General features: G+C 43.6%; 1 pseudogene; it reads left to right on the top strand.

The window, feature by feature from the left end:
* Positions 1 to 7854: 7854 nt before the first annotated feature.
* Positions 7855 to 7951, top strand: part of LOC129053337 (deleted in azoospermia protein 1-like) — a 52487-nt pseudogene continuing 52390 nt past the window's right edge.

Here is a 7951-nt window from a genome sequence, read left to right as displayed (position 1 = left end):
TTAATAGCATTTTTGTTCGAGAACATATACCCCAAAATAATATATATTCCCTCTATATACCCTTTAAGTATAAATATATAGTGTAAGCATATATTTTCTACACTATGTGTATATATATATACATATTACTTATTATATGAATATAATTTCTCTATTACAAGTATAATAAAAATACCACATATTTTATGTTAGTAAATATGTTCTGTACGTTCAAATATCAAATGTTGTGTATAAGTGTATAAAAGGAAACATATAGAAAAATATCTGAAAGGATTTACACCAAACTACCAATCTCTGGGAATGGATCTGGGATGTAGAGCTGGTGGTCAAAAGGTAACTTAAGCCTACCTTAATGTTTTTAGTATTTTAAAGAAAGGGACATATATTGTCTATTACTCGTATTGTCAAAAATGGATAAGAAACAAAAGATTAACATAGAAAGAATAAAACTATGGAAATGAAGGTTAGCATGATTAGGGACGAGGAAAGGAAGAAGAGTGAGTTATACCAGCTTTTTCTCTCCGCTTCCTCCACAAGTGTTCAACTTGTGATCTTCAAGAGTTTGCTCAGTGGTGATGCCTCCTGATGCAGAAAAAGCAGTTTCAAAGCAACTGGGAGAAGTATGTGTGTGAGTAGGGAGTCAGTCCTGTAGAGGTAAGATTGATTCCAACATTTGAAAAAAGTACTGAAAGATTTGTTAACAGGCAAAATTCAGAAGGAAATGTGGAAATTTCACTTTTGTTAAGCAGATAGTCTCCTCAAGGGCCAATTGTTTTGGAGCAATTCATTAGTGTAGATAGATGTATTATCTGTTCAGGCTGCTATAATAAAAGCAATACTCCACAAAACAATAGTACGTGAACATGATTTATCCAAGTTTGTTGCTACTTTGTAACAAGGATTGTCTTTCCTCTAGTTTCCAATAACATGTTCCTCATGTCAGAATGGTCTTTACTGTCTGTATTTCTACGAAGTCTGTTCACAACTACTTAGGTACTCGCTAAGAAGAGTCAAGCTTTCTCTACAGCTCTCCTTTTCTCCTTCTGAGCCCTCATCAGAATCGCCCTTTATGGCCTGGTCTGTTCACAGCAGTGTAGGATTTTTCCAGGATACATGTCAAAACTCTTCCAGCCTCTACCCTTTACCCATTTCCAAAACTGATTCCATAGTTTTAGGCATTTATTATAGCAGCACCCCTCTCCCAGTACTACCTTTCTTAATCTATTCAGGCTGTTACAATAAAAATATCTGAACCTGGGTGGCTAATAAACAACAGAAATTTGTATCTCACAGTTTCGGAGACTGGCAAGTCCAAGACCAGGGTGTCAGCATGGTGAGGTTCTGGTGAGGACACTTTTCTGGGGTGCAGACTGCCAACTTCTTGCTGTATTCTTTCATGGTAGAAGGAGTAACTAAGCTCCCTGAGTCCTCTTTTATAAGGGCATCAATCCCATTCACCAAAGCTCTGCCCTCATGACCTAATTCATCTCCCAAAGGCTTCACTTCCTAATACCATCACTCATTCACGAAAGCTCTGCCCTTATGACCTAATTCATCTCCCAAAGGCTCCACTTCCTAATACCATCACCTCAGGGACTAGAGTTTCAACGTATGTACAGGTGAAGGGTTGAGTGGGGGCAAACATTCACACCATAGTGTTGTTTAGGGCTTAGATTTGTGGTTCTGCTTCTTTGTTTAGCTACTCTCACGGGAACAAGAGATTTAATACATAAATTTGTCCCACTATATTACCGCTTTCTTCCTCCATGCAGTTTGCTAATATAGCATAATGGTTGAGAACTCAGATTTTAATGTCTGACTGGGTTTAAATCACAGCTCTGATGCCTACCAACTATGATCTCAGGCAAGTTATCCAACCTCTGTGTACCTCTACGTCCTTCTCCGTAAAATTGAGATAATAATAGCACCTAGTATTGTTATGAGGATTAGATGAACTAGAAGTAAAATGATTACAATAATGCCTGGTACATAGTATGTACCATATCAGTATCAGTGCCTTGTGTCAATATTATTATTTTTAACAAATCAATAATTTTTCAGTTAAATATTTAATATTTAGTATCAAGAGGCCATCACGAAGATTATGTAAGTTTGCTTCAGACCAATCCCAAAATGCAGACAATCTGCTTAGGAGATTTAAGTTTTGACTGAATAAACTATTATTGCATGTAGTAGGGTTAAAGGTGAATAAGCAGGGCTTAAGCCAATGTTGCTCAGTTGATAGACATATCTGTAAGTATGCACAAGTGTACATGAGATGTGTGTTGCCATGCTGGACCCCATGAATACAGGCCCAATAGAAGATGAGGCACCATACCCTGAGATTTAAATGGAATTGGTTTAAACATCTGCTAACATGCAATGGGAATAGCACATAGTTCTTTCTATCTTGCTGGGCATACTGAGCTTACGATTTTTGCTTTTCCAGGTCACTTTTGGCTGTAAGCTACTGTTTCTGCCGAATTATTTCATCTACGTATCATCTTGCTGTGAATCAGCATGCCGTCCCTGACCCATGTTGCAATGGACAGTGTCCTCGACACTCCTCACAAAATACCACTGACATAAGGCATTTGTGTGTGTACTGGAAGCTTGGTAAAGGTTGGACACAATGGCAGGACAGAATGCTACATAATCACGGTAAAGAGTCATAAATCTCAAAGCTGTTAACCTTCTTTTTAAAAGCAGTTTGGCTAACCTCACTCATCACCTAATGTAGTCAAGATGCCTTGTTGCAAGCAATAGTCACAGAAGTTTTGGCTGGTTTAAACAGGAAAACAACTTATTAAAATGTATTGGATAACTAGCTCACAGAATCTCAAAATGAACCAAAGAGCCAGGCTGTCTCCAGGAATGACACACAAAACCATGCCGCAGAACTTGTCCAGTGAAGACACCTCAGCTGTCACCACTGGGCACTGAGTTACATCATGGCTTGCACAACTGACAGTAGTGGCCATTGCCGCTCTAACCGATACCACGGCTGCTGCTGCTGCTGCTGTTGATACTCTTCTCCAGAAAGTATTCTCTGCATTCCCTTCTTTACAGCATCAATAGTCCCCTGTTAAAAATTTGGGATGGGTGCATCTCACTGATGTTTGTAGGTTACCTGCCCAAGATGTAGCTGCAAGACAGGCTGAGAAAATAAGACTATTTATTCATAAGGTGAAGCATTCTCAAATCCAGAGGGGTGCAACTTGTTTATGACAAGCGCTCTCTATGGCAATGTTTCTCGACCGTCAGTGTGCACATGGGCCATTTGGAGATCTTGTTAAAACGCAGATTCTGATTCGGTAGGTTTGGCATGGGACCTGAGATTCTACAGCACCCACGTGATGTGAAGTTGCTGATCTGAGGATCATACACTGAGTAGCAAGCCTCCATAGCACCAATAGCACCAATTTTCAAATTTGGCTCCATATTGGAGTAACAAGAGAAACATTTCCTTAAAAAAAAAATATTGACTTCTGAGCCCTGCCCTCAGCTGATTTAATTGGTCTGGGGTGAGGCATGGACACACAAATTTTTTAAGTTTCTAATATACTCAGATAGCTTTCACTGCAGGATCCAACTTCTTGTCTCTTTGCAAGGTTATTTTAATTTCATTTTTCTGAGAAGGAGTCTCACTGTGTCACCCAGGCTGGAATGCAGTGGGGGCAATCTTGGCTCACTGCAACCGCCACCTCCCAGACTCAAATGATCCTCCCACCTCAGCCTCCTGAGGAGCAGGGACCACAGGTGCACACTGCCACACCCAGCTAATTTTGGGTATTTTTGGTAGAGACAGGGTTTTCCCATGTTCCCCAGACTGGTCTCAAACTCCTGAACTTAGGCAATCCATCGGGCTCAGCCTCCCAAAGTGTGAGAATTACAGGTGTGAGCAAATAAGCCCACCTGCAAGGTTACTTCTTTTCTCCAGCTTCCAGGACTTCCACTTCTCCCCCCACCCCCTTGCTTGGTTTCTCCCCTTGTAATTTGATTATTCTCATTTATTAGGCAGAACAATTTGAAACTCTACTCTTTAGTCCCTTGGGCCTAACTTTGCATACCTAAAGCTCTATAGAGTTCTGCCAATCCAGTGTTTCCCAACTGTGCTTTAGGAGCACAGAAGAACTGGCAGAGGTGTTCAAAGACACCAGCATGTATACATCTTCTCCCCCAACGTATAAGAAAGAAATATAGAGATTTATTTCTGAGCTGATACAAATTATGCCACTAATCTTACTTAACACATTGAAATGGATACAATCAGTTTTGATCCCAAAAATTTTTTAAGAGATTTCATAAGATTTCAAGAAAACAGCACCAGCCTTTGAAAAATTCATGATCTAAAGAAAAGTAAATTCTAAGAATCACTTATGAAATATAAAATAGAAATAATGTTTGATCCCTTGACCAGCTAACCTTTAACAAGAAAATGGGTGAAACTGTTCAGAACTGTTAAGAACTAACACACAAATCCAGAAAACGTTAAAACTCCTAAGCAGGAGACATTTTTTAAAACTCCACACCTACTTACATCATTGTGAAAGTTCAGAACACCAAAGAAAAACTGATCTTACACAGCAAAAAGACTGGCAGCAGATTTCTCAGCTGCAATAGAAACTAGAAGATAACAGAGTAATATGCTCAATATTCTGAGAGGGAAAATACTTTTAGACCTAGAATTATGTATTCAGTAGAATTATGAAACAACAGGGAAAAATCAAAATATTTTAGGTAGAAAAAAACCCAAGGGTTTACCACATCACACTGTCACACAAGGAAATTATAAGGAATTTGCTACAGGCATAAGGAAAATGATTCAGAAGGCAGATCTGACATATGCAAAGGAATGGTAAGCAAAATGTTATTACATATGTGGATGCGTCTAAAAAACGATGTCTAATTTATATGACGAAACCAGGATAGAGCTAAAATAGTGAATAACATATAAACTGAGAGAGGGGAGGGTGTCTAGAGCTAAAACATCCTGAAAGCCTTTGTATTATTCAAGAGGAGAGTAAAGCTATGTATTAGCTTTATATTTTAAGTTTACATTTTAAAATAGTACAACAGTCACTTAAAAATATAGACTGCATTACTCCAAATAAGTTGAGGAAAAAAACAACGTGAGAAAAAGAAAACAAAAAAAACACACCAAAAAAACGCGTACACACGTGAGCATATTACTGTTATCTTCTAGTTTCTATTGCTACTGAGAAGCTTCTTCTGTAAGTTTTAACTTTCTTGTTTGTATGCCATTCTTATTCAAGGTAAGTAGTGTTCTACAAATTTTTACTGTGAGCGTGTCCTTAAAGGATCACTTTCTTTCAGCCTAGGTTGTAGAAGGATTCATCCAAGTCGGCTTTACGTTTGCTTCTGCCAGGCATTCTAGATGCCCCATGTCTAGGACCTCTTTAGGCAGGAGAGAGGGTGATGGTGTAGGAGGACCCATTTCTTGGCTTGCAGATTCCAATAACACGTTATAGATTTAAACCCCAAACTTTGATGAAATGCAGGTCTAGGGTTTCAAAATTTAATGAGAGTTAAATACGTATTTTCTTCATCCAGAGATGGGGCAGGCTTCCTCATCTGCTCGTTCATGGGTGATGATTTACATTTTCCCCACTCTATCCTTTTCCTAAGGATTTTAGGGACAACGGCTTTTCGCAGAGTACTCAGCTCCAGCTCCCACCTTGAGCCCTTAACCTCCTGCCCCTAAACATCCAGAACTCAAGTTAGAGAGAGTAACATTTTGCCCACACCTAGGAGGACCAATCCTTCTGGTTTCCTTAGGGACGCAGGAATTTCTCAGTGCTAAAACCAGTAAGTCCTGGGCAAACCAGTATGACCGGCTGCCCTACAACCCAGCCCCCATATCCAGGGCAGGAGAAGAATCAGTTGAACAATTCATTGCTCTAGTTTTCAGTTTATTTTTGGTACTTGGAATTTCCCTCCTTTTTTTTATGGGTTTATCTGCCTATGGGAAACAAAACGTTATTATTTTTTTTTATCCCGCATTACTAGATGTCAGTAGTGAGACACTTCCCACGTTATAGAAGTCCAGCATTTTGCCAGTTCAAAACGTCACGTTTTAATTCTTTCCGTCAGTACAGAAGTGAAGTTTGAGGATAAAGGTCATAGCCACTTAGCCCTGTGTGTATAACAGGGTGCTGGAGTGGTCCCCAAAGTTATGTGATTGGCTCCACCACCTGCCCCACAGCTTGCTCCCGCTCTAGGCCCTTGCTCTGATCTTGAGAATGTTCTATAAGTCTCTAGGCAGGCCTAGCGTCTTCCTGTAAGTCCTAGAAGGTGAATTCTCCCATCAAAATGTAAAATCCCTGAGCAAAGAGACACTATTTTATTCTGTTCACTCCTGCATCTGCAGTAGCTGGTAATCACAAGCACTCAGTAACTACTTCTTGAAAGAACGAACACCCTGAATGTCAAAACTGGCATTTCCTCCCATCCAATCCCTTGTATCTCAAACTTGACAGAAAGGAGTCCAAGTTTCTGGCCTGTTGATGTCTCCCTCCCTTTTCCACAGACTTGCTACTATTTATTTCTGTAGGTACTTTAAAAGATTTTGGGGTGGGTGTGACGCTAACAGTGATTGTGCTAAACCTGTGCATTCCAGAAGCCATTTTGAAACTACAGCCCAGACACATTCTCGTTTTTTAAAACTACACCATATATTTCAGTATGCATACTTATTTCAAGGGTGTTTTGGAGGCGATGCGTGTGCCTGTCGGTCTACGTGAGGGCGGTGCCTGCCTGGGACCAGCACACACGCACTGCGTACCCTGCGTCCTCTACCCACCCACAGCGTGGGGGACGCCGTCATCCCCCGCAGGCCTCCACCCTCCAGGGGGCGTGAGCCCTGCCACCCATTGGTTGAGGCCGATGCCACGCGCCCCGATACCCGGCACAGGAGCCACCTCCCAGAGGCCCCCGGTCCACGCCTCAGTCGGCCTGCGCGCCTCAGCCTGGCGGTTCTACCTCCGAGGGTTCACCCGCCCTTGGTTTTCCTTACACCTTCGCCTTTGGCTCCTTTGACCACTCGAAGCCCCACAGCGGGTTCCAGCGGACTTCACCAGCGGACCCAGAAGTGGTGGGTGAAACACAGCCTCTGTTCCTCCTTGAGCCTGTGGGGAGCTGCTGCCTGCCGCCATCATGGTGAGTTGAAGGAAAGACCTGAGGGGCGAGGCCTGTGGGGTTTTCACCGGTGGGTGAAACCAGGCTGCGCCTTATCCTCGGTTTTCCTGTTTCGGGGCCACCCGCCTGGACGCATTAGGAGCCGTGACCCGCAGGGTGGGGCGAGGCGGCCTGGCAGCAGTGCGGCCCACACACACAGAGAGAGGCAGGCACAGAAGTGGCGGGACAGCGAGCATGGCGTGGGTCCCCAGGACGCGCTGCCTCACAGTTCGCTTGCAAGGGCCACAGCCTTCGTGCAGAACCCATTTCCTGCCCCAGGTTCTCTCCTGGTAGCGATTTGGGGTGTGGGTTCCCCACCCCCACGCGTCCCCACCTCCACTCCTAGGCGCCCTTTCCCCCTCCCCCACTCCCATGCGCCCCCACCCCGCCAACTTCATTTCTGACGCTCTCCCGGTGGCTCTGCAAGATGGCCGCGGGCCTGCTGAGGGACTTGGCTCCCTTCAATTGGGAGGGCCGGAACTTCTTCAGGAAGTGGTTCCCTCCTGGTGCTTGTACTGGGTGGGGTGGGTTGGTGGGGTTTGTGGGGGCCTGAGTGTGGCGGGTGGGGCGGCCTGAAGGCATGGCCCACTAGCTGAGGGGGCTGGGTGGGAAGTGCCTCTGGTCCTTTCGCGGCTAGCGGCTGCTGGGGACTTGCTGATGGCGGCTCCCTCCTGCGGCGGCGACAGGCACAAAAGCTCACTCGACGCTATCTTTGTGGCAAGAGGTTGGCTTCAGTAGTTACCGTTGAGAATTT

This window comes from Pongo abelii, chromosome Y (assembly GCF_028885655.2).
Source record: "Pongo abelii isolate AG06213 chromosome Y, NHGRI_mPonAbe1-v2.0_pri, whole genome shotgun sequence".
Lineage (NCBI taxonomy): Eukaryota > Metazoa > Chordata > Mammalia > Primates > Hominidae > Pongo > Pongo abelii.
The sequence above is the reverse complement of the archived record's forward strand: the minus strand, read 5'-3'. Positions and strand labels throughout refer to the sequence as shown.